Genomic DNA, 27919 nt, shown 5'->3' with positions numbered 1-27919 from the left:
ATAAATTTCAGTTCTAAGAAAAACCACAAGATGTATTTTGACCACCTGCATGTGATAGTGTTCAGCCGTCCCCTAGCAACAGCTAATCAGTAGTTAGCAACCGTTTGCAGCTTGGGTGCGCAAGGCACAATCAATTAGGTTTAATTGCCAATCTAGAACCTTGCTGTAACCACTATAAAAACCCCTGCTGATTTGGAGTCGAGGCTCTCAATCTTGACCCACTGTGGCGGTGATGGTTGGGAGTCCCTGCTCGAGCTTGAATAAATGACCCTCGTGTGTTTACATCGGAATTGGCTCCTTGGTGGTCTTTGGGGACCTCGAAATCTGGGCACAACAACATAAAAAAAACTGTTTACAGAAGTAATGGCAGAAAACTTCCCAAGCAGGGGAAGAGAACTGACATACAGATAAGTGAGTCATACGCAACTTCAACTAGCCTTAATCAAAAAGATCTACACACAGATTCGCATGTGGAGGCCGAGTGTGAATGGTTGCCTAAACCTGGGTCGTGTGGTGGGTGGGCAGCCACACGCTGTTACCATTCCAGACTTGTGTGGGAGAAGACTGTGTGCCTGTGTATGTCCACCAGGGTGGCTCCAGCCCTTGGTTAATAAAAAGTTTGTTTCATTCACCTGAACACAGGGAGACATTTGGCTTTTACCAAGATTGGTTTATGCAGCCTGCCCCACCACCATTCCACACTGGGCAAAGAAGGTGAACCATGCGGGTGCCAAAATCATCCCCACGCCATGGAAATGAGAAGACACGTAAACAAGCCTCAAAAACAGACCTCCAGATCACCTATATCAACCCCAAAGGGAAATAACATGGAAGAATCTGACACTCAACCACCTGGACTCTGAACTGGCAACAAAAGAGGATCTGGGAAAAATGAAATCAGAAATAATTACTCAGATAACAGCAAAGATTGTGCTCATAGTGCAAGACATGATTAATAAATCTAGAGAGGACACAGATTAAAAAAATAGAGGATCTGAGGAACATGATGGAATCCCAACAGAGGAAACAAATGGAATCCATAAAGCAGATGCAAACAGATTTCCAGGAGATTAAAAACTCCATCAAAAGTCTGCAAAACAGAATGAACCAATGTGAGGATAGAATTTCAGATATAGAAGATAAGATTGCAATTAGTGACCACGAAAAGAAAAATTGCTTTAAAATTGTAAGTGAACACAAGAAATCAATCCAGCAGCTGCTAGATGATGCAAAGAAGAATAACATAAGACTGACTGGAGTCAATGAAGAAACAGGAGAGAGTGCAGATGACATAAAAAAAAACTGTTCACAGAAGTGAGGGCAGAAAACTTCCCAAGCAGGGGAAAAGAACTTGACATACAGATAAGTGAGGCATATAGGACTCCAGCTAGCTTTGATCAAAAAAAATCTACACATAGGCATATAATATTAGGATTCCAGAAACCCAAAAGAAGAACAATATTCTACAAGCAGTGAGAGAAAAGAAACAAATCACATACGAAGGAAAGCCCATCAGAATCACAGGAGACTTCTCAATGCAAACCCTCAAGGCAAGAAGAGCTTGGAGTGATTTATTTCAAGCCCTAAAGCAAAACAGCCTCCAACCCAGATTGATGTACCCTGCAAAACTATCTCTCAAAATTGATGGAGAAATAAGATACTTTCATGATAAAGAGCACCTGAGGAACGTCATGAATACCAAACCAGCACTCCAAAAAATTTTACCCAATATCCTAGGAAAAGACAATGAGGATCACAACACAGGAAGCCCAGCAGAATGAATTACTGGGCATGACAAATTAAATGCAAAGGGGGAGAATCCAACAAAAAGAAAAAGTCATGACAAGGCTTTTAAAATTTTTAACTTTGCACGGGTAATGGGAGAAAAAATGAGAACTAAGATACATCATGTTCAGGAACAAACACCCAGTGATAAATGTAAATCTATTATATACCTAAAATGTACCAATAAATATATTTTTAAAAAAAAAACCTTTTAACTTCATCTCGCTAATGAGTATATAATTCAATCTTGTTATTGTACTGATGAGTATTTTTCTGATTCTAGAGTTGCACACCTTTCTTTGTGATGTACTGGCTATTTATCATCTTCTTATGTCTACTATTTAATTGGGTTGTCCATTAATGAGCTGTAAGAGTTCCTCATATATTCTAGTCATAGGTTATATGCATTGTCAATATGGTCTGTTTAAGGACTACTTTTCATTTTAATGGTGTCATTTAAAGTTCTACATTTTGATGGAATCTCATTTATCAATTTTTTTCTTTTATACATCATGTATTTTGTATCCTAGGTTGTTCTTGCCTACACTAAATTCACAAACATTTTCCCTAATAATTTCTTCTTAAAGTTTTATACTTTTAGGCTTTCATATTTAGGTTCATAGATCCCTTCAAGTTATTTTTATGTTTGGAAATAAAGATTTGAGGTTAATTTTGTATATACGGATACCAGGTGTTCTAGTGCCATTTGCTGAAAGCAGTATCTTTTCCTCAGCTCTTGAATTGAGTTTATATTTTATAAAATGTTAATTTTAAATAATCTTTCAAAAATCAGTGGACCATATGTGTGTGGTTCTATTTCTAGATTCTCTGTTTTATTCCAATGATCTATATGTCTTTCCTTACACCAAAACTGCCTTGATTACTGTAGCTTTAGAAGAAGTCTTAAAATTAGGTACTAAACGTCTTCCAACAATGTTTTTGTTTTTCAACTTTTCTAGGTCCTTTGTACTCCTACATAACTTTTAAATTTCAATATCCAATTCATTTATAGCAAGTATACATAGACCTGAATTTTTATATAAACCTTGTGTTTTCTAATCCTGCTAAATTCAAATACAAGTTCTAGGGGCTCCTAGAGATTTCTTAGTATTTTCTCTGTAGATGATCATTTTATCTACATATAAAGATTTTGCTTCTACCTTGCTGATCCTATCCTAATTGTGTCATTTTATTGCCAGGCTATTTTGGTTTGGGCCTAGGTTTCAAAGTTTAATGGACAGATGAAGAGTAAGCATATCTGCCCTTGTTCCCCACCTTAAGGAAAAAGCATGGTATCTTTTCCATTCATATAAGATGTTCTCGCTGGAAGTATGGAGTACATGTCTAATCTGTTGAGAAGTTTCTGTTCTACTTCTAGGCTCCTGATAGCTTTTACCATGAACAGCTTTACAATTTAGTCCAATACTTTTTCTCCAACTACTGACAGGATCATATGGCTTTTTCCTTTCCTCTGTCAAAATATGACTTTTGGGGGTGGATCTTTCAATGCTAAAACAACACTGCCATCCCTATAATAAAACTGCTTTCTACATACTGCCAGATCTGACTTCTAATAGTTTGTTTTCTTAATCAAATTTCTATCTATGTTCATACTTTTTTCTTCTATTATCTTTTTCCAGTTTTAGGATTAGCACAATGTTGATTTCCTAAAATGAGGGGAGAAGTGTTCCTTTTTTTTCTGCTTTAAATGTTTGATATAATTTATCAGTTAAAATGTATACGAGCCTTTTGTTGTCATATAGGTAGGTTTTCAAGCTAGGAATATACTTTCTTTAATAAGTGCTATTCAAATTTTATATTTCCTCCAGAGTTAGTTTCATTAATTTGTCTTCCAAGATACTTCTTAGAAGTTGTCAAATTTATTTCAAAACAGATTTTTTAAATATTCTTTCTATATCCTTTTAAATTCTGTAAAATCTGTGGTAATGTCTCCTAGGTCTTGATATTTTAATTTTAAAAATGTATAATTGATATTGTGTAATAGGAAGTAAAGGTCTAAAGGAGTAGGGGAAGTGGAAGGGGTAGGGGAAAGGAAAGAAAGGAAAAGAAAAAATATGAGAAAAGGAAAAAAATTGAAACAAAATCTTTGCAAATAGGGAAGGGTGGAGGAGGTAAAGGGAGGGCAGGGGAAGGGGAAAAAAAATAAGAACCAAGATACTCATGTAATGGTACAAGATCCCAATGATGTGTGTAAATGTATTTTATACCTAAAATGCACCAACAAACTTAATGGGGGAAAAAAAACCTACACATAGGCATATAATTGTTAAGATTTGAGAAACCCAACAAAAGAACAAAGTTCTACAAGCAGTTAGAGAGAAGAAACAAATCACATACAAAGGAAAGCCCATCAGAATCACAGCAGACTTCTCAACACAAATCATCAAGGCAAGAAGAGCTTGGAGTGACATATTCCAAGCCCTAAAGGAGAACAGCTTCCAACCCAGATTGATGTGCCCTGAAAAACTATCTTTCAAAATTGATGGAGAAATAAGACACTTTCATGACAAAGAGCTCCTCCGGAATTTCATAAATACCAAACCAGCACTCAAAAAAATTTTAGACAATATCCTAGGAAAAGACAATGAGGATCACAACCCCAGAAAGCCCAGCAAAACAAATCCATTGGACCCAAGAAATTAAAGGCAAAAGGGGAGAATCCAACAAAAATAAAAAGTTATGACAAGGATAACTCAATACATATCAGTTATAACCATCAATACTAATGGTCTCAATTCACCAATCAAAAGAAATAGACTGGAGGAATGCATCAAGAAGCAAGAGCCTACAATATGCTTCATACAAGAAGAAACACACTTAATTCAAAAAGAAACTCATAGACTGAAAATTAAAGAGTGAAAAACAATACTCCACAGGACAGGAATCCAAAAAAAAGCAGGAGTAGCTATCCTCTTTGCAGATCAAGTGCATTTCAAACCAACACTGATTAAGAGAGGCAAAGAAGGACACTACATCCTTGTAAAGTGAACAATCAAGAGGAAGACATGACAATCATAAATATCTATGCACCAAACACTAGTGCACCCAATTATATAAAACAAATATTAACAGACATGAAAAATCAAATAAGCACTAATACAATAGTAGTGGGTGACCTCAATAACCCACTGTCACAAATAGATAGATCAACTAGACAAAAAATAAGCAACAAAATACTAGAACTCAAACTCTTGAACAAATGAACTTAACAGAGGTTTACAGAGTGTTCCCACAAAATGAGAATACACATTCTTTTCAGCTGCACATAGGTCATTCTCCAAAATAGACCATTCATAGAACATATTTAAGTAAGTGCAGAGGAATTGAAGCTATCCCCTGTATATTATCAGACCATAGTGGGATGGAATTGGAGATCAATAGCAAAAGAAACCTCAAAAATTTCATAAACACATGGAAATCGAACAACACACTTTTAAATAACCAATGGGTCACAGAGGAAATTAAAGAAGAAATCAGACCGTTCCTACAATTAAATGACAATGCCAATATAACATATAGGAATCTATGGGACACAATGAAAGCAGTCTTACAAGGGAAATTCATAGCAGTGAATAATCATATTAGGAAAACAGAGTGTATCCAATTAAAGAACCTGATGCTGAACCTCAAGCTTCTAGAAAAAGAAGGGCAGGACAACCCAAAAGCTTAGACAATGGAGGAAATGATAAAGATCAGAGCAGAAATCAATGCAATGGAGACTAAGGGAACAATACAAAAAATCAAGGAAGCCAAGAGTTGGTTCTCAAAAGAATGAACACAGTTCACAAACCCTTAGCCAACCTTATCAGAAAAAGGAAAGAAAAGGCCTAAATCCATGCAATTCGGAATGAAAAGGATGAAATTACAACGGACTCAGCAGTAATCCAAAGGATCATCAATACCTACTTTGAGAACCTATATGCCAAGAAGATGGAAAATAGAGGAAATAGACAGATTCCTAGATAAGTATGAATTACCAAAACTGAATAAAGAAGACCTGAAAATTCTAAATGACCCAATCATGACATCAACCAATGAAAATGAAAACGTATTAAAAAACTTATCAACTAAGAAAAGCCTAGGTCCTGATGGCTTCACTGCTGAATTCTACAAGACATTTAGAGAGGAACTACTGCCACTACTTTTCAAACTCTTCAATGAAATTGAAAGGGAAGCAATACCCCCAAATTCATTCCTGGAAGCAAGCATCACCTTGATCCCCAAAGCAGAGAAAGACCCAACTGAAAAAGAGAACTATAGGCCAATCTCACTAATGAACATAGATGCAAAAACCCTTAATAAGATACTGGCAAATAGAATGCAGAAGAAGATCATCAAGATGATCATACACCCTGACCAAGTGGGATTCATCCCAGGGATACAGGGATGGTTCAACACACGTAAGTCAATCAATGTAATACACTATATCAATAAAGCCAAGGACAAAAACCATATGATTATCTCCATAGATGCAGAAAAAGCATTTGACAAAATCCAACATGCATTTATGATAAAAACCCTACAAAAAATTGGAATAGATGGTCTCTACCTCAAACTGATAAAAGCCATCTATGAAAAACCAACAGCCACTATTATACTAAATGGTCAAAAACTGAAATCCTTCACACTAAAATCAGGAACAAGACAAGGATGTCCACTATCACCACTCCTGTCCAATATAGTCTTGGAAACATTAGCCACACCAATTAGGCAAGAGAAAGAAATAAATGGAATAAAGACAGGAAATGAAGAAGTCAAACTGTCATTATTCGCAGATGACATGATACTGTATATAGAAGACCCCAAGAACTCCACCAAAAGTCTTCTAGACTTAATATCCAAATTCAGCAAAGTAGCAGGATACAAGGTCAACACACAAAAAACAAAAGCTTTTCTGTACACGAGCAATAGACTCACTGAGAGAGAAATAGGGCAAACAATTCCTTTCACAATACCATCCAAAACACTGAAATACCTAGGAATCAACATAACAAAAGAAATGAAAGACCTCTTCTCTGAAAGCTATAGTACTCTGAAAAGAGAGATTGAAGATGATATCAGAAAAAGGAAAGACATCCCCTACTCCTGGGTAGGAAGGATCAACATAGTGAAAATGGCCATACTTCCAAAACTGTTATATAGATTCAATGCAATCCCAATTGAAATCCCAGCAGCATACTTTCATGGACCTTGAAAAAACAATCCAAAAATTCATTTGGAACAAGAAGAGACCCAGAATAGCAAATGCAATTCTAGGTAACAAAGACATGGCAGGGGTATCACAATCCCAAACTTGAAACTATACTACAAAGTCACTGTGATAAAAACAGCATGGTACTGGCAAAGAAACAGACCTCAGCATCAGTGGAACAGATTAGAAGATGCAGAAACATCTCCAGACACACTCAGCCACCTCATCTTCGATAAAGGAGCCAAACACCTTCACTGGAGGAAAGATAGCCTCTTTAATAAATGGTGCTGGAAAAATTGGGTTTCAACTTGCCAAAGATTAAAACTAGACCTATATCTTTCACCATACACTCAACTAAAATCGAAATGGATTAAAGATCTAAATATTAAAACAGAAATGCTGAACCAGTTGAAACAGAGGTTAGGTAAAACTCTTGAAGACATTGGTGTAGGAAAAGATTTTATTAGCAAAACCTCAGTTGCCTGTGAACTAGCACAATCAACAAGTGGGATCTCTTCTTACTAAAAAGCTTCTGTACGGCAAGAGAAACCACCAACAGTGTGAAGAAACAACCCACAATGTGGGAAAAAATTTTCACCTGCTGTCCCTCAGACAAAGGTCTACTATCTAGAATTTATAAAGAATTTTAAAAAATCAGACCTCCCAAATTTAAAGATCCAATCCAAAAATGGGCATCTGAAATGAACAGACATTTGTCAGACAAAGCAGTAGAAATACCAAATAAACATATGAAAAAATGTTCAACATCACTGGTAATTTGAGAGATGCAAATGAAAACAATACTGAGATTCCACCTCGCCCCAGAAAGATTGACTGCTATCAAGAAACCAACCAATAACAAATGCTGGCTTGGCTATGGGGAAAGAGGAACCCTGCTCCACTGCTGGTGGGAGTGTAGACTGGTGCAACCTCTGTGGAAATCAGTATGGAGATAGCTCAAAGAACTAGGACTGGAAGACCCATTTGACCCAGCTATTCCCCTGCTGGGGATCTTCCCCAAAGAATTAAAAGAATCATACCACAGTGATATATGTGCACCCATATTCATAGCAGCACAGTTTGTAATAGCTAAAACTTTGAAGCAGCCCAAATGCCCATCAACTGAAGATTAGATAAAGAAAATGTGTTGTTTTTTTTTTAATAAAATAGAGTACTACTCAGCCATAAAAAATGAGAAATCAGAGACATTTATAGCTAACTGGATGCACATTGAGGCCATACTCTTAAGTGAAATAAATAGGACACACATGTATAAATACCAAATAGTTTCTCTAGTGTGAGAAACTGAAAATGTAAATAAGGACTAAAAGGTATAATAGATAATGTGAAATAGGAAGAAAAGGGGCAAAGGGGAAGGGGAAGTGGGAGGGGTAGGGGAAAGGAAAGAAGGGAATGGAATTAATATGAGAAAATGAAAAAATGGATACAAAGTCTTTGTAAATAGGGAGAGATGGAGGGGTTGAAGTCAGGGCAGAGGAAAGGGGAAAAAATAAGAACCAAGAGAGATTATGTAAAGGTGCAAATTTCCAATGATGAATGTCATTATATTGTATACCTAAAATGTATCAATAAAATAAAATTTTTTTTAAAAAAAGAAAAACTTGATCTTAGAATTATTTCCCTTTGTAAAGAAAATTGGGTTCCATACCCACCTTCTCCTTGGGCTTAAGGTATTGTGCAGCATTTTGTCACTTTTGGGGACAAGGTTGATGGGGTACTACTTACTTTCTATGATTAACGTCCGTAATCTGTGTATCCGTGAGAAGGCTTGGAGGCCTCGTGGAGCCATCACAGACGAAGCTGTTGCTTTTCCCTCTGGGAGCTTTGAATGTGAAAAGGAAAATGTGGGAGAAGATAGAAGGTAAAAAAGAGACAGAGACAGAGAGGAGAGGTGGTTCAGAGAGCGACAGAACAGAGAGGTGAGATTCTAGCTCGAAAACTGGTCCACCTGTCCCTCAGCTGGAGGAGCAACTGACAGTTCCCCAGCTCAGAGCGCTAGCACTCTTGGTCTTGATGAACCTGCATTTGAACTCGAGGCAAAACTGCTTCCATCTCTCTGCCTCCCGCCTGCTCCCCAGAGCCACCCAGGAGTCCCTGGAGATGCCTGCCCAGAGCCCCGGCAGGCCTGTCCCTGCCCTCCTGTGTCCAGGCCACGGTCCTGCAGCACTGTATCACGGTCTCACTCTTAGTGTGTCCTCTGCAAGGAAAGGGTCTTCCCTTGGGGTTCACATGGCTTCCTTCCCGTCACAAGTTGGGTTCTCCAGGAAGCCAACTCCGAAGGGGACCTTCGTGTGTGGAATGCACATGAGAGAGTGTCCCCGAAAGTCTCAGCTGTGAGAAGAGGGAGGACACAGGGTCAGGAGCCTCAGCCGGCATGAGGGACAAGCTGAACCGGAAGTGGCCTGTCTGTGGGTCCTGGGCTATACTGCTGCAGGACGCTGTCTGTGCCTCTGGCCTCTGCAGAGTCCGCTGCCACCTGCCCGGGAAGGGGGGTCTGGCTGACCTGGCCAGGCCTCCACCGGTCACTGTGCTTGGATCTGAAGGCCTCAGACAGCCTGCTCCAGCCACCTTGTGCACACTCGGCTTCCCATTCCTGGCCCCAGTATAATCCCAGCCGCCTTTTCCTTTCCCTGCCTTATTCCCCTCAGTGTGTTCTATATTTACTTACTTATATGTGGACTTTCTGCCCTGAACACATCTATTTGCAGGCCAGATGTAAACATCACAAGACTCTGAAGGTTTAGCTCAAATTGCTGTTTTTTAACTAGATTTTAGAACAATTTCTGGCATGTGGTAGGCAGCCAAAACTGTATTTTTGAATAAGTAAACCAGAACTTCCTAACACTGGACTTGTTCCTCAGAGCAAAACACTCACTGAAATAATCTAGTAATTCTTTTGTCCAAGACAGGGAATCTTGGTTATTACCCAAAATGGTTTATTAACTAGATGAAACCGAAATATTTATGAGTGCTACTATCTAAGGCATGGCCCAGTAACAAGGCCCTGGAGCTCTGCAGAAAGGGCATCAGTAAGCCATTCTGATGCAGCAGGACCTGAGGGAAAACACTGCGTTCATCCTGCAGGGACCAGGACAAGAGTAACAGAAATGGTTTTTCCCAGTTCTTAGGAATGATTCGTAGCCTCTGAACTAAAATTCATCCCCTGCTTATTCTTTCATCAAACACTCTTTGATCCTTCCCACATGCCACACACTGTTCTTGGCACTAAGAATACAGAGGTGAACAGGACAAACGGGAATCCATATGATGAATGCAACTGGCAGCAAGTAACACACTCGATGCTGGGAGTGACCAAGCCATGGGGATGGCTAAGGCACCTGTTTTCTCACAGTTCAGAGGCTAGAGGTCCACAGTTAAAGTGTCCACAGGGTTGCTTTCCACTGAGGTCCTCCTCACTGGCTTGTGATCATCAGTGTCTCTCTGTCTTCACACAGTCTGCCCTCAGCATCTCTGTCCAAATTTCCACATTTTAGGATTAGAGCCCATGCTAGGGAACCCATGCTCACTTAATCACATCTTTAATCAAATAAACATTTAAAAGGTATGATAATGATAATTAATGTACTGTGATTAATATACATCAAATGATACATCATTCTGTATATTAACATGTCAAAATTAATCCATGTGCCAAACATGCATCTCAAGTGAGAAGTTATGGTGCCACATTCCTGCCATTTCAGCACTCCAAGAGGCTGAGGCAGGAGGAAGCAAGTTCAAGCCCAGCTTGGACAGTTAGCAATTTAACAAGACCCTGTCTCAAAACAAAAAATAAAAACGGACTGTGAAGGTAGCTCAGTGTGAAAGCCCTGAGTTCAGTTTCCAGTACCGCAAAAAAAACCCCAGAAAACTGTCCACATGTGAGAGCTCATCACCAGCATCTAAGTAAGGTGCACAGACCAGGCAAGAGAGCTTCATGGGCAACCTGGCCTCTCAGTAGCTTCCAGCGGCACTGCAGTCCCAAGTTCCAGACTCAGGTGCACTTCCTGTCCAAGTACCCAGCCCTGAAGAGCAGCTCCTTTCCCTCAAACGCACACCTTTGGGGCCAGTTTCATCAGCAGCACCTACTGCTAGGGGTCCTCCAGGTCCCAGAGTCTCGGCACTGAGTGCCAAGTCCAGGTGTCACCCATGGGCACATGTGTGTCCCTGCAGCCCCAGGCCTGTCACACTTCAAGGGAGGCCCAGATCATTCTTGCATTCCCCACTGTTTTGTTTTACTTAAAGACACTAGTGGTCTTTTAAAATTGTGTTTCTGAAAGCACAGCCTGCTCAGGCAACATCGGAGTTCCTGGGGTTTCTTTCACAAGCGATTCCAGCCCATCTCCTACTTCAGGGCCTCGGATTCCCCAGGCCCTGACCCAGAAATCTGAATTCGAAGCCAGCTCCTCAGGGGAGTCTTGCATGTGACTTAGGGAACACTCTTTTTGGAAGTCGACCTTAGTCCTATATTTGAAATACTGACTTTCGTGCTGGATGGGGGCAGGGGTGATTGTCCTTAAGGCAGCAGAAAGAGAAATAGCAACAACAGTAGCTTTGTACCTGGGGTGTTTATCATTTTCAAGGTGTTCATACATGTGTTAACCCAAACATTAGGAAGGCTCTTACTGGTGTCTCTCCCAAGACTGTGGGCTCTTGGGAGAAAAGAGGTGAGCAGGTGAGGCTGGAATTTGCCCCAAGGGAAAGGCCCTCGGCGGGCCTTTTTTACAGGTGAAGGTCCTACCTGCCAAGAGGCCAAACAGACCCTGGACAGCAGTCACCGATGCAGCTGCTGGGTCAGTTTGCCAAGTGGCACAGTTGAGTCAGGAAGGAGGCAAGGCATGCAGTGCATGTGCGAGCTCATCACACACGGCACAGCCGACCCCTGAGGGCGAGCATCGTGTTCACACCAGGCCCTCAGCAAAGGCAGAGGTGGCCTGAGGGAATATTCCCCCACCCGTGCCACCCCATGCATCTGTGCTCCACTCTGGCTGCACCGCTGCTTAGAAAACCTCCACTCTTTTAAAGGAGCTGCTTGTTAACCTCCCCAAGCACCATGCAGAGAGAAGCCCGCTGCCTTTACTGTCTTGATCAGGAAACCTGTCCACCGCTGACTCAGACGGAAATGCCCTCTTTATCACCTAGACTGTGTCCACCACCAAGGGAGAGCTTGGGATAAGAGAGGTCTCAAGCTTGTCACCATCCATGGACTCCAGAGGGACAGCTCCTTCCAGTTAGTGCTCTTCGTGAACATCAGCACACAGGAGAGAAGCGGGAGGCTCAGTGTTGCAGGGTACCTGCCTCACAGGCCCAGGCACCCAGGCAGAGGCAGGACTATCCACCCTGCTCATGGACCCTCCAGCTCTGCCCACCCCTTGAGCAGCAGGGAACATTGCCAGCATCTCCTCATCCAGCCTTCCTTTTAAGCTTTTCTCAGAAAGGGAAATTCATTTGTTATCTTTTTCTTGGACAAATAAGCCCCTTCAGTTTTCTTTTTTCAATAATGTCTAAAGAAATATGAAAACATATGTGATTAGGAGGGTAAGTTTTCATTGTTGTCCTTTAAAAATGAGTCTTCTGCATCAAACAAGCAAGTGACCTGGTGGAAAAAATGAAAAGGGCATTGGATCCTGACAAAACTTTGAACATACCAGGTAATGTTGGTCTCTGTAGTGCTAACACGGACTCTTCAGGAAGTCACTTGAAAAAGAATTCTACCTTTCAATTTTGAACTGACAAGACAGCAAACAAATATGACATACCAGAAAGAACATAGTTATATTTAATTTTTTGCTAAAGATCATTAAAATAATAATGATATATACTACTAAACATTAATATTTTAAAGTGTCATTAACATGCTGATATACTATTGCATTACTATTTTTAAAATATAATTTCAGGAATATAAATGAATATTCTTATTCTATAAAGTTTACTTTTCATGTAATATATTCAAAATAGCATTCTGCTAAAGATAAAGAATGTCATATTTATACTGTTTAAGGTACTGCTAGAAATTAGATAGGTGGATGATGGATATAAATAGCCTGAATACAAGTTTTCTTAATTCAAAGCTAATTCAGTTTATATTTTATTTTTCAAACATAAAAATCATTGAGAAAATGCCATTTGCTCTAAAGTCCTGTTTGCTAGTCTGGCCATCTGGGACTCACTTTGAGGAAAACACTTTATTGAATTTAGTGTACACAGCAAAAGAGAATACTCAGGCATGTGGAACGGGTTCAATCAAAACTAAAATATAGGGTTTGAAGTCTACACAGCTGCCTGAGGACAACAGCTCACAGGGGCCAGAGTGTATCCACCTCTCACTTCCGGTGAGACTCACTTCCGGTGAGACAGTGGCGTCTCCTTCCTCCTACCTGCTTCTGCTAGGGATCAGTGTAATGCCAAAAGAGAAGGGCAACAGGACCGATTAAGAGACAGGACCAGTTCCTAAATACAGATGCCTGACACTTACCTGCATAGGTGAACAGACCATCTCTTGGGGAGGATGCAGACAAATATTTTGTCGGATTTTATTTTATGATTACCAATTGAGAAAGATAAAAGGTAAGAAAAATCTTCCTTTCAGTTACTGAAACCTCCTACCAACCAGAGTTAGGATATGTCAACATATTAATCATAGTTCTCTAGAGAAATAGAACCAGCTACATGGATGGATGGATAGATAGATGAATAGATGATGAATAGATAGATGGATAGATAGACAGGCAGAAAGACAGACAGACAGATAGTGAGGAAATGTGAGATAGTGAGATAGTAAGGAAATGCCTCAGGAACTTATGGACACTAAGAAGTCCCACAATTTTGTCAACAGGCAGGAGGCTCAGGAAAGCCCATGGTGTTGCCTTGCACAAGCTAAAAGGCTTGAAAACCAGTCTGAGTCTGAAGGCCTGAGAAGCAGCAGCACAGGCTAAGGGCAAAAGACAGAAGACTCCCTAGTACAAGAGCAGAGAGGGGATTTGCCATTCTTCTGCCTCTTTGCTGTACTCAAGCTTTCAGGGATGGAATGATCCAGCCTCACTGGATCAGGTCAGGCACACCTGCTTTACTCAGTTCACTGGTGCAGAGCTGACCTCTTCCAAAAGCCTCATCACAGTCATGTCCAGAAATAATGCCTTTCAGCTCCCCGGGCACCCATGGCTCATCACCACCTTCCTCCTGCTGACAGAGTGGTCCCCTAGACCCCAGGCCTGCCAGGTCCATTTCAGTGCTTCTGTGACTTTAGCCCTGCAGCAACAGCAATTCTCCCTAAACTGGGAGACCCTAGGTCTTTTTCTCAGAACACACCAAATCAGAATTATAAAAGAGGTCCAAAGGTGACCCATAAGCTCCATAATCCTCTCCAACCTTCCATTAGAACAAATTTGAGAACTGGTACTTTTTTAAAATCAAACCAGTCTAGGCACATTTCCAGGCATCATGGCACGTGCCTGTAATCCCAGCACTCTGGGAAGCTGAGGCGGGAGGATTACAAGTTCAAGCCCAGCCTGGGCAATTCAATGACTTAAGGAGAAAAAAAATTTTGAAAAGGGTGAGTATGTAGCTCAGTGCAAAAGTCCTGGGTTCAGTCTCCAGTACTAGAAAAAAAAAAAAATCTTAGGCCAAGTATTATTAAATATGAATGGGAGAAGACATAGGAGTTAAAGAACATTTAATCCATCATAAATAATCAAGAAACTACTAAACATGGTACAAGGATATTTCCTAGCTGCAGTAGGTGAGTTCCTGATAAAGTACTTGTAAACTGAATTTCTGCAAGTGTCCTGTGCTAGTGTAGACTCACTGGATTTGTAGCTCTGTCTTATTATCATTCTACTTCAACTCCAAATGAGTGTGACCTGGAATATTTTCACTACATTTTTCTCCTCTGTGCTCCACCTCATCTCCCTTCCCTTCACCAGTGCTCTCACTTCCTATGGTACCTGTTTTGTAAATGTGGCAAGTGCACAACTCCATGTTGCATATAGATGCTAACAAGTTCAAAGAGATCTCAATAACAAATGTGCTTCCAGGGCCCCCTCCTCCCAACTGCTCCCTAGCTCATGTTACCTTTAATTTATTATCCTGGGACAATTTAATTGCATTGTTTCCACAAACTAGAACATGTTGCTCATGGTAACTACATGCTAGCTCTTTTAAAAACAGCAGTAATTATGCAGTGACTTCGCATCTCCCAGCAATTGTGCGATTAACTGTTGTCACGTGTTTGAAGCTACCAGGACCTAAGCAGTGAGGCAGACAGTTCTGACAGGGTTCATTCGTAGAAAGATGCCTTCGTCCTAACCCCTTTCCAGGCAACTGTGTTTGTAAGGCTGGAGATTCAGCAGCCTGCCTGGTGGAAGGAGTGACAGGCCTGGCCTTGACATTTAAGGCTGCAGACCTTTCTGGGCAGAGAACGGCATGTCCTCTCGGGAGACAGTATCAGTGGTTGCCAAGTAAATACAAGTCTATATAAAGTTCAGTAAATACACAGGTGCCCCAGCTTGAATTTTATGTCTAAATACAATTTGAAAGCCTACTTCAGGCTGAGTACTTCTGAGAAATGATTGCACTTCTAAAAATGTTTGTGGTTATATACCCTTCAGGATTCTGACTTTTAAAGTCAAGAAAGAAGGGTCATATTTGGCTGAAAGCTGATTTCGCTTTGAATTTCGCAGTCTGTAGGATCTTCTCCTCCGGGTTATGTTATAGAAGTGAACGCTGCTGCATTCTCCAATGTCCTGTGGGCCCCCTTTCCTCTCCCCAAACCCATTCCTCAGCCCCGCCAGGACTGGTGAGAAAATTTGGTGTAGTTTGTCATCATATTACTTTTCCCTAAATGTCTGCTTGCTGTTAGGAAAGTGAAGTCCCAAATCCCTCTGTGGATTTAAAATAAAAATGAAGAGAGCTTTCAGCACAAAACTACTGAGAAGTCGAGGAAATGTAAGAGTGTAGGAAGCAACGAGCACAAAGTCCTTACTCAAATTTAACGAGAGGCAGACAGAAGTCTGACTGAGTTTGGAAGCTGCATGGCCCATCCTCTTTCCCTTTCCCCAGCCTTTCAGACTGGATGGAAGACACACGCCTCAGATTTCAACCCTGGTAGTTTGAGGTTGGCATTTCTTCAGGGTGCTCTAGGTTTTCAGGTAATAATCTAGTTTGTGATATTTAAACCTTTAGGAATCCCCTGCCACTCTGAGCAACTGTGTACAGTGGATCTGGGCTCTTTCTTATTGAGGAAAGCAATGCCTGCTCAAAAAGGAAAGGTTTCTCTCCCCCCACCCCAGCCCACCCCAGTATTGGAGATCAAACCCAGTATTATTTTGAGACAGGGCCTCACTACATTGGCCAGGCTAGCCTTAACTTGAGATCTTCCTGCCTCAGCCTCCCAGGTAGCTAGGATTAGATGCCTGCACCATCACAACTCCACCCTTGGCCTGGCTGTGGGTCTCAGCCATTTGTCATCACCTTCTGTTTTTGTATTTTTTTCCTTTCTTTTTTTTTTTTTGGTGGTATCCGGAATCGAACTCAGGACCTCGCACTTGTGAGGCAGGCAGTGACACCACTGAGCTAAATCCCTGGCCCTAAACAGATATTTTCTTTTTTTTTTTTCACCCTCTGTTTTTGTAAAGCAAACTCACAAGTCTGCTGGGGAACTGTGCCTGAGTTCCGTGAATAACCAACAACTCTCTGATTTGGGTTCAGTTCTTTGATGATTCATCATCAAGGAGTGCCTGGGGGTGATTTCTGAAGTTTTACAGACTTTGACTTTATAAAACAAAAATTGCTTTTCACAGATAGACTTAATTTCAAACAGTAGAGGTCAGTCATTATGTCTTAGGAGTCCTTGGATCAGGAGAGAGAAGGAATGAATGGTCTCTATGACTCCTGGGAGTCTTGTGTTTACCCTAGAACAGCAGCCTGTAGTAATTGGCCTTGTAAGTACTATATCATGCCCGTTTCGGTGTGAAATATGAGCGGGTGGGCAGAATTTATATGCATATTGCATGTGTATAATCTACAGGGAGTAAAAGTGTCAAAAGAAATTGGGAGAAAGAGCAAACATGCAGAAAATATCTCTCTGACTCTGGTTCAGGTTTCCGACTTTAATTACAGATCCACATCTGAAAGTCCTTGAGAACTGGCATCTACCAACTAATGAAAGGCCTGTAACCCAATTTCTAAAGAGAAATCACATTTGGAAATTTTAAAATCGCTGCTCTACTTCTGAAGAAAAAAATGTGTCATAAGCAAAAATTTCTACTTTGCTTTAACTCTATTACTTTTTCACTCGGTAGATGCTAAAGGTTTTGTTTTTAATTTCATTTAGAGTCAGGTAGTAAACACTCGCTGTTCCACTGAGTGAAGCAGTAGCAGAAGAACAGTGTTAAACAAAACACTTATTGAGAAGCCATCGGACACTAGTTCCAGTGTTAACAATTCCTATATTTATAAACAGCAATGTCTCACTTTTGGAAATATTTAAATGTGACACACTGTGTGCCTTGAGATATCCTGTAAATTCTAGATTTTACACAAACTATGGTCTCTATACAATGCAATTGTGATTATAGCTTTGTTTACTGAGCATTTGTAAACACAGGTTTTCTATTACAGGTTTATATGCATTATATCATTAAACCTCACATTGACCCCCAGAAATGAGGCTCAGAGAGGCTGAGCAACTCCCCAATCTCTCAGTAAGCAAGTGGCAGAGCAGAGAATCTTCTAACTTCAGGGTCTGTATGTTAACATCCTACTGTAGATATGCTCCCTCTGCTCAGAAAACCAAAAGGGAGGTTAGTATGAGAATCGAAGGGAAACTGAGTCAGTACTGTGTACACCTGAAAACATGCTTCCACAGGAAAGGGCACACACACATTTGTAAGTGGGCTGTTCACAGGTAAGTCTTGTGACTCATGGTTTCTCTTATATGAGAAACCCAAAGTATAAATAATTTAAGGAGAAAAATGGAAGATGGATAAGAAACAGGGAGGTCAATCTTCTACAAACAGGGAGGGAACAAGAGATAGAGGGAGAAGGGAGAAAAGCAAGGGAGAAAAGGGGAAGTAAAAAGAATTGAGATGTGTTGTGTACATGTTCCAACTCCCACGGGGAATGTCATCATTACGTACTGCATTCACGCACTACTAAAACATTTCAAAATACATAAAAATTATTGATTTATACAGCCACATAACACATACTGTAATTTAGCATTTTGCATGTATAAGAATCTTGTCCTCAGCTACATTCTGAAGGCAGAGACAGTTTTGGGCCATAACAGCTGGAACAATGCCACTTACAGAGGAAGGGCTTCATAGGCCCTGTGGGTGGATAAGGAAGGAATTATTAAATCAGGTAGCACACAGCTGTGTAGCAAGTCTGTAGCAGAAGAAAGGTAGCAGAGACCTAGAAAAGTAGATGGGGAAGAAGGAGTAGTTTCAGGAAATGAGTTATAAAATGGGCAACATTTATAGAGTATTTACACAGAGGACTTTGGAGGAATTACACCGTTTACACTTCACAACAATCTCCCATAAGGCAGGTATCATTGTCTTACCCCACAGAGGAGACAAGTGATAGGGCAGCGTGACTCAGCCCAGAAGTTGCTGGGTCACAAGCTTCTGCCATTTGTGTGCTCCCCTGCCTGTACCCAGGATCTGAGGACAGTGTGAACAGCCACACAGATGTCAAACACAGAGGAAAGTAATGATTTAAAGATCACAATAAAAATTCTTGAATGGAACATTAGAAAGTTACAGCATCACCTATCACTTGGAGAAAACTGAAATAGGAAAAAAATCAGGGAAAACCGGGCTGCTACGCTATTTCTGGGAGTCATGATAGAAAAGGAGGACTGCCACAACCTCCTCTGCAGAGGGAGGGTGAGTTATACTAAGCACAGGCCTTCATATGGTCCTTTATATTAATGGGATTATGTCTAGTGAGATAACTAACATGAACTCCAAGTTCAATGACTGACTCAGAATCGGCAGCTTTCCACCCCACATACAAAGAACTGCTTTTTACAGTTCTATAAAGTTGTTGAGTTCCTTAATTTGGAGAGAAAAAACTGAGACTTGCAGTTTCAAAGACTTGACAAAGTTGTTTGCCTAACCGCATGCACGAAGGTCAGGGTTGCACCTTTTAGCCCCTTCCTATTAGGCAATTGCAGTGTAAGAGAATCCGAGCCATGCACCTTGACACCATGATGTTAAGTGAAATAAATCAGACACACAAGCTTGAAACTGTGTGGCTTCCCTTATATGAAAAAGTTAAACTGTATATAAATAAGGTATGGTGTAAAAGGTAAATAGCAAAAAAGGCAGAGAGGAAAAACATTACTGTATTCCAAGTATGTTTCTGCTGTCAGTTTCTAGTTTCACTCCAACATGGCGAGAGAGCTCACTTTATAGTATTTCCATTTCTTTGGATATTTTAAGGCCTTTACTGTTGCTATGAGAATGGTCTATTTTGAATTTTTTTAATTTCCAAAATAAGAAAATCTATGAGAATAGATAGTAGCTTAGTATTTGCCTAGACTTAGGGGAGAGGAAATGGGTGATGATAGCTAGTGGGAAGTGTGGTTTGTTGTGGGATAAGAAAAATGATCTAAATTTGATTGTGGTCATGGTTGTACAACTCTGTCAATATGCTAAAATCTGCTGAATCATACACTTTAAGGCTGTAAATTATATAGTATGCAAATTTTAATTCAATAAAGCTGTTATTTATTTTAAATAATAAAACTAAAACAAATTAGAATAAAAGAAACCCAATCAGAATAGCTTCCCTGTCTGGTAACACTAACTGAAGTCACCCTACTCATCTTTAACTCCAATTGTTTGCAACTGAGCAGGGCATATGGAACAGAAGCTCTCTGAGCGCATCTGAGATCGGCCCTATCCTATGGTCTTTCCCTACGTGATCTGTGCCTGGCAAGCAGTAGTAACTCAATCGAGCTTTGTTGCAGAAATGAACAAAACCCAAAGCCTCACAGTTTCAGCAGTGGTGATGGACATGGTAGGAAAGCACAGGGAAACAAGCAGAGCGGCTGTGTGGCTCCTGCTGAGCCAGCCAAGGTAACTGCTAATTTACAAAAGTTGATGTGGTCAGGGAACAGAAAAAAAAAAAAAAGGAACTGATCAGGGAACATTATTGGAAGCTTTTTCCAACAGTGGAACATGATTATGGAATGAGTAGTACTGACAAGATTGTACAGCAAATAAAGAGACAGGGAAAACAGGATAGCAGTTGTGTACCATAAGGTCTTTTGATACCTGAGTTTATGTAGAATGTATTCATTTGTTTTCTTTAGCCTCTACCTAAAATATATGCTTTAAAAAAATTCATGTCAAGACCCATCAGCCTCCTGATATGGACTCGCATGGGACACTGCACTGAGCTCCAGACTGTCAACTGGATCCTTCAGATCTCCAGTGTGCAGTCAGAGCCTCTGTACTCTTCCACGTCTGAATCTGTGGGTGGTCACTACTTCTGCAAAGATGGTAGAGTGGTGAACAGCAGAGAAACGGCCTCTCTGAGATTTGATGTCCAGACGGTGGAATACAACATGAGGAAGAGAAGGGGAGAAGTGGGTTCCTGGGAACTAGCAAGGATCTGAAGCAAAAACTTAAGCTCATGAGGAGAGTGAAAAGAGACACTTCAATGAAGAAAAAGAAGAAGAAGGTGGCAAGCGGCCCCTTTTCCCTGAGCCATGACTCATTACTTGGGAAGGGAAGCTCGAACCTCCAGACACACAGTGACTACTATTGACCTCAGAGGCCTACCTGGAGAAACACACCAGTGGAACAGAACAGTGGACACAGCAGACTGCAGTGGCTGGTGAGTTATTCAGGTTCAGATGTCCCCCAGGAGAGGGTAACTGGCTGGTAGCCATCTTGGAAAGAGGCCAACTGAGCTCGGAACTCAGAACAGCTGTGGGCTGGCTCCATCTAGCAGCTCCCAGTAAGGGTGAGGTGGAACAAAGTTCAAGTCAGCAGGAAGTCAAGGAGCTGAGTTGAAAATGGCAGAAAGCCAAGTACAAGCCAGGAGAAGGCACACAGAGTGTTACAGCCTGAACAAATCAGGTTCCAGCCTCACAGCAGAAAAGCATCCTGAACTTTGGTAGAACTAAGGGTGCAGGCTTGCTGGGATTATCCATTACACTGCCATAAATCTACTGCTGGCTTGCTGGGATTAATCAACGTGGATCTGAGCTCTATGTGCCCACTCTGTCTACCAGTTACAGCACAGACACACCCTGAAGTAGACTTTTTTCTTTTTTTTCTTTTCTCGTTTTTTATGTTTTTTTCTTCTCTTTATTTCTTGATTGTCTGTTCTTGTTTTTGTATAAGTGCAAACATTACTTCTAGTTTTCTTTTTGTTGTTTTCTGTTCTGTTCTTATTTTTATTTCTTCCCTCTCCTTTTCCCTTCTGTCTTCTTCACCCAGTTATCCAAAGTTCCAAGAATCTTCCTTTGTCCTCCAACCTTGCTTCTAATCTCTTCCTCATCTCCTATTTCTCTATTTTTCCTCTTACCCCTTTTAAATTTTTTCCTCAAAGGATAAAATATTAAGGGCATATTTACTGTATAGAATTTTCTGCGTGGTTTTGGATTTTGTTATATAAACACAGATATAGTTCGTATAGTTAAAGATGTCAAATTAATAGTTACCACCACAGTTTGTCATTTTCTAGGTTGTGTTAGATGCTACTATTATTGCTAATTGTACTATTTTAGCCAAGGTGAGATAACTGTTCTTATCAGTCGTTCTTCCTAGTATGTCAAGAATGAGATTGTGTAAGGTTGGGAAATAATACTATAGGCCAGTGCCAAAGAACTAGAGGCTAGCTCAAATATGTAGAAATATCTCATCCCAAATAAATTGAAAACATATGATTTGCAACAGACGCAAAACCCAAAAACCAACTATACCTGGAAGATATCTCTGAGAAATAGTCATTTCCTAAGGGTTATAAATACTAGTAATAAAGCTACCTGCCATAACCAATTTATAAGCATCAACCCAGGAATTAAACAAAAAAAAAAAGAAAAAAGAAAAGACACCTAAGCAAGATACAACCCCAGAATTCCAGTCACCAAACGCAAAACAAGGGAGCAATGAAGTGGAATAATTTAAAAGCCACCCACATGGGACTCTGAAGTGGTAATGGTGGAAAAGTAACAAAACAGATAAATGAGGCTCTAGAAAAACTAAAATCAGAAATAATTCCTCAGATAACTACAGAGATGGTGATCATAATTAAAGTCATGTTTAGTGACGCTATAGCAAATGTAGGTAAAAAAATATATAGGAGCTTAGGAAAATGATGGAAACTACGAATGCCCAGCATAAGAAAGAAATTGAATCCATGAAATAGATTCAAACAGATATTCAGGAGATTAAAAATTCTATTGAAAGTATATGCAGCAGAATGAGCTAATGTGAGGACAGAGTATCAGATATAGAAGACAGGATTGTGGGTAGTGATCATGAAAAGAAAGATTTCTTTAAAATAGCAAGGGACCATGAAAGATCAATCCAAAAGCTGCTAACTGATGCAAAGAAGAATAACATAAGATTGATCTGAGTCAATGAAAAAGCAGGAGTTAGCACAAATGGCATTAAAAAATCGGTTAATAGAAGTAATGGCAGAAAATGTTCCAAGCATGAAAAAAGAATTTGACATACAGATAAGTGAGGCACACAGAACTCCAATTAGCCATAACTAAAACAAAAAGTTCACCAAGGCATATAATAATCAAGATTCCAGAAATTCAACACAAGAACAAAATATTAAAAGCTGTTAAACAAAAGAAACAAATCACCTACAAAGGAAAATCCATCAGAATCACATCAGACTTCTCAACACAAACCCACAAATCAAGGAAAGCTTGGAGTGAAGTAATTCAAGCTCAAAAAGAAAACAATCTCCAGCCCAGATTGATGTATACTGCAAAACTATCTTTCAAAATTGATGGAGAAACAAGATACTTCCATGATAAAGAACACCTGAAGAAATTCATGTTCTAGAATGTCCTTCAGAAGATTTTGGCATGTGGGTTTAGTGGTGCTGCTTGAATTTTACCAGAATGAATCCATCATGCAAGGCAACCAATTAAACAGAGGGAGAAAAAAAGGGAATCAACAATAGGAAAATAATATGACAAGAAGTCAATATGTATTAGTTATAACCATCAACATAAATGGACTCAATTCACCAATCAAAAGAAACAGAATGGCAGAAAGGTTCAAAAAGCAAGATCCAACAATATGCTATACTCTAGAAACACATTTAATTCAAAAAGAAATTCATACACTGAAAGTCAAAGGATGGAAAACATACTTTAAGCAACAGGAACCCAGAAAATAGCAGGGGTAACCATTCTATTTGCAGACAAAGTGAATTTCAAGCCAAGGCAGATTAAGAGAGACAAAGAAGTTCACTTACATACTTATAAAAGAAAGAATCCAAGAGAAAGAGATAACGATCAGTTGGGTGCAAATACCAGTGCACCCAACTATATAAAACAAATTAAAACATGGCCATGAAAAATCAAATACACACCAATACAATTGTAATGAGGACCTCAATATCCCACTATCATAAGTAGACACATCAACTAGACAAAAAATCAACAAAGAAATATCAGAACTGAACCAAACTTTTGAACAAATGGACTTAGTACATCTTTATAGAGTGGTCTACCAAACTACAACAGAATACACATTCTCCTCAGCTACACATGGGACATTCTTCAAAATAGACCACATACTAGCTCATAGGACATGCTTAAGTAAATGCAAAGGAACTGAAATAGTGCCATCCATACCATCAGACCATGGTGAAATGAAATTGAAAATCAATGGCAAAACAAACCACAAAAACTTCATAAATATATGGAAATTAAATTACACCCTCCTGAGCAATCAAAGGGACACAGATGAAATTAAAGAAATTAGACAATTTCTACAATTAAACAATAATGCCAGTACAACATATCAGAACATATGGGATGCAATGAAAGCAGTCCTATGAGGGAAATTTATAGTAGTACACTCCCATATTAGAAAAGTAGAGTGAGCTCAAATAAACACCTAATGTTGAACCTCAAGCTTCTAGAAAAAAACAGCAAGTCAAGCCCAAAGCTTGAGATATATTATTTGAGGAGGAAATAATAAAGATCAAAGCAGAAATTAATTCAATAGTGACTAAGAAAACAATACAAAGAATCAGTGAATTGAAGAGTTGATTCTTTGAAAGATTAAATAAAATTTACAAACCCTTAGCTGACCTTATCAAAAAGAAAATGAAAGAAAAGACTCAAATTCATACAATTAGAAATGAAAACGTTAATGAACTGCCCAGGTCACATTCTGCTTTAAGAGGTAACAAATACACATAAGTTAAAAAGAAAAAAGAAATTAAAAGGTTGAAATCACAATAGATCCTGCAGAAATCCAGATTAATTGATGTCAGATATTTTTGCTACAGATTAACTTTTTTAAATTGATATTATTGGTATATTTTAGGTATACAATATAATGACATTCATCATTGGAAATTTGCACCTTAACATAATCTCTCTTGATGTCAGATATTTTTTAAACAACTATTAAGTCATCTATTTCATGTATTTCCATAAAATCATTATTAAAAGTATATTTCCAGTTTATTTGTTCAATAACACCTTTCTTGTTTCTTCATAAAAATCATTGTATTTATAACCAGGTGTGGTGGCACATCCCTGTAGTCCCAGCACTGGGGAGGCTGAGGCAGCAGGATCACTGAGAGTTTGAGGTCAAGCTGGGCTGCATAGTGAGTTTAAGGTCACCCTGAACTACACAGTGAGACCCTGTCTCAAACACCCTCCCAAAAAATCATTGTATTTATCATTAGTAAATATTCTCTATGGGCTTTTAAAAATAAGTGCTAAGTAGTTAATGTATAACTTCTAACTGTGGTACTATAATGCTTATATCACAAGTATAAACAATTTTCCTTTAACCTTGCTAGCTGGTAAGGTACACTTTTTGAATGAGTCAAAGTTCTACAGACACAAACAGCACAGTTTTTCAGAAGAAACTCACTGAAAGATGTCAGCCTGTGTGATCTGGAAGAAGGCTGCAGAATCAGATGTAAAATATTCCAAGACAGACTATCCCCAGTCTGGCATTTGGAGATGGCAGAGATGATTCACGGTGGCAAAACTCCAGGATCTCTTCTCTGGAATGGAAGAGATTTTTTCCTCTCCTTAATCTCCTCCTCAAGATCTAAATTCCATCATGTACTCAACAAGTCGAACAATTTGATCATGTACTCAACCCTAGTAAAAAAGGTGTAGGGCTTCTGAATGCAAGTCTGCCAGGCTGAGTTCAAAATAATGACAGGATTGCAGGTGCCAATGCATCATCTTAACCACTTTATAAATTGTCTTATCTATTTTCAATTCACAAATAAAATAATCCTCCAAGACCAACCTGAAAACCCAGGAAGTCGCTTGTTATTGCTTGATAACTTCAGTTGCTGAAATGTGAAGGGGCCAAGTAGGCTTCACTCAAGCCTGGGTTCACAGTGGTGCAGAGCTTTAAGGGCCACATGAGGAAATCAGTTTATGAACAGAGTTCTCTCTGGGCTGCTGAGGGGCAACACAACCAGCTGATTTGACGAGAAGGTGGTTTGCCACATATTCTGTCTTCATCGTCACACCAGCAACTGGCCTAGCTGCCACCATGGCCACGGCCCCCCCTTCTCCCCTTTGTTCTCCTTTACTATCCAAAATGCTCACCTCATCCTGTATTTTGTCCCCCCCATTCTAGTAATTTCATTTTTCCACTTTATGATTATAAACCCACTCCACAATACAGTACTATGAAGTAAGCAAAAGAATATCACTCTCTTTTCTCCTTTCTAATGAAAAGGTCTCGCCATGTTTTATTTTCAGTGTAACACAGAGTGTCTTGAAAGTCCTTAAAAGGAGTCGTGCCAAAAGCTAAACAAAAGAAGACCCTTCCCAGCTTCAGACTTGTCACAGAGCAGAGTGGGAGAAACACTTTGAGAGGTACTTACAATTTCTGCTGAGGTGTTTGACACAGCTGGCAGGATGAGAAATAGTTAAATTCAACCTTCTGGGTAGTTTTAAGAAACAAATAAAAATTTTGATTACATATTGATTTTTCTCAGGGCAAAAAGAATGAGGTATCTTCTTGTTTCGTGGATGAGGCAATTTTCTTATCCAGTCTGCTCAGACAGTTTCTGTGTCTGACGACTAGCCTGGTTACTTTATAAATGGTTGACTTGGCAGAGATGTTTTCAGAGAAGTGGTGTACTTGAAAGCTATCAGAAGTGATTTGGACAAGCTTCTTTCCATTTTCTTTCTCCAATAAGAGAATGAGTCGAAGTTCTATAGATGCAAACAACATAAATAGCTCCAGTCAATAAAAGTCATAAAAACAGTGTGAGCTATCTCTGGACAGGTCTCACTGCTAGAGTAAAGCATGCATATTAAGTCAGAAGCCTTTTTTGCCTTCCAATATTTCGCTGAGCTTTTTCTTCAGCTTAGTTCCCCACAGGACAGAGGCTGAGGCACAATTCCTAGGCACGACCTCATGCGTGTCCCCAAGATCCTGCAGCAGCCACTGTGGAGGGGCAGAAGCCTGAGGAAGAGCAGGCAGGAGACCCAAGAGGACATGTAGATGCCTCACGAAGACAGCCTTCCAATCCCACTCTGCCAGGCCCCTGACAAGCCAGACAGCCACCCCTGCCTTCCTCATAGCATGCGAACATGGAAGCCAAAGTGCATTTCTCTCTCCACACTACATGGAGGTCCATCTCCACTACCCACAGCCAGGTGTACGGGGAAGTGCTTTGCCAGGCTGTCCCTCCATCCTCGGGCAGGACTGTCATGTGGTGCCGGTCCACTTCCCATGAGCACTGATGTGCACTGAGGATTCATATGGAGACTAGGACCAAGCTATCTCTTCTTCTAACACTTGGTCCCAGGAAGCTACCCACATTCCTCCCCCAGGAGGCCCCGAGCCTCAGAGAGGGCAGGGCATGGCCACAACAGAGAGGGTGACACATAGGTGTAAGATACATGTGCATGAGATTCATTCATGCCTGTGGGCCTTGTTCAGACTTGAGAGAAGTGTTCCATTTCCACTGTAAGTCTGCAGGTGCATCCATCCAAATGTGCACTCACTGTATCTGATACAATCATGACCAGTCACTCTAACCAGGTAGTCTCCTGGTCCGTGATCAGGAACATAAGACTCTAGTGAACTATCCACAGGCACCTTTGATATGAGACCATTCTCCTTATCCTCAGTTCTTAGACCTCCTAAGGTGTGTTGGCTGTATGCAATTCAAAGCCTGCTCCTTTAGCCTTTCTACCAGTGAGTAGCTGAATCCTTCAAGAAAAATTTCTTTTGTTGTTGTTGTTGTTGTTGTTGTTTTAAGGTAAGCAGAGTTTGTTTTTGTTTCTTGCACCCAAATAAATAAATAAATAAAAATGGTGGGTGCTCAGGCAGATTAGAAAGTAGTCATTTCTCTAGTCATTCATGTGTTATCATTATGACATTATTTATGGATCTGCTGGAGTAAAGGATAACAAACTGATTAACTTTTCCATTGTATTAAGAGACAAAATAATTTGCATCTCTAGGCTCCATAGTAAAATGAAGTAAAATACCTGAGCACTATTAACATTGAGTTTTATCCTTATCTCCCTTTTTGGTTATTTTACATCTGGCACACATAATTGTTCAAAGCTACAAAGTTAATCAGTCCAAGGGTGAACCCATATAACTTACTCTACAAATTATTCCAATTTCATATAAGAGAAAAATTAACTTTGGTAATGCTGTTCTAAGAATTATATTTTTGTACCTA

The 27919-nt window shown here is 40.0% G+C and overlaps 1 protein-coding gene across 1 annotated transcript in view; it reads right to left on the bottom strand.

Moving 5' to 3' along the window:
- The window catches only part of Lgsn (lengsin, lens protein with glutamine synthetase domain), a 214042-nt gene that overhangs the window by 183838 nt on the left and 2285 nt on the right, over window positions 1-27919 (bottom strand). The window contains exons 2-3 of the mRNA XM_021259409.2: window positions 26099-26432; window positions 25120-25255 (exon numbers count right to left, since the gene is read on the bottom strand). The gene's annotated coding sequence lies outside the window, so the exon portion shown is untranslated. The remainder of the gene's footprint in view (window positions 1-25119; window positions 25256-26098; window positions 26433-27919) is intronic.

This window comes from Heterocephalus glaber, unplaced genomic scaffold (genome assembly GCF_053883595.1).
Source record: "Heterocephalus glaber isolate CG9 unplaced genomic scaffold, H.glaber_assembly_v1.0 deba00000594, whole genome shotgun sequence".
In the NCBI taxonomy this organism is placed as follows: domain Eukaryota; kingdom Metazoa; phylum Chordata; class Mammalia; order Rodentia; family Bathyergidae; genus Heterocephalus; species Heterocephalus glaber.
The sequence above is the reverse complement of the archived record's forward strand: the minus strand, read 5'-3'. Positions and strand labels throughout refer to the sequence as shown.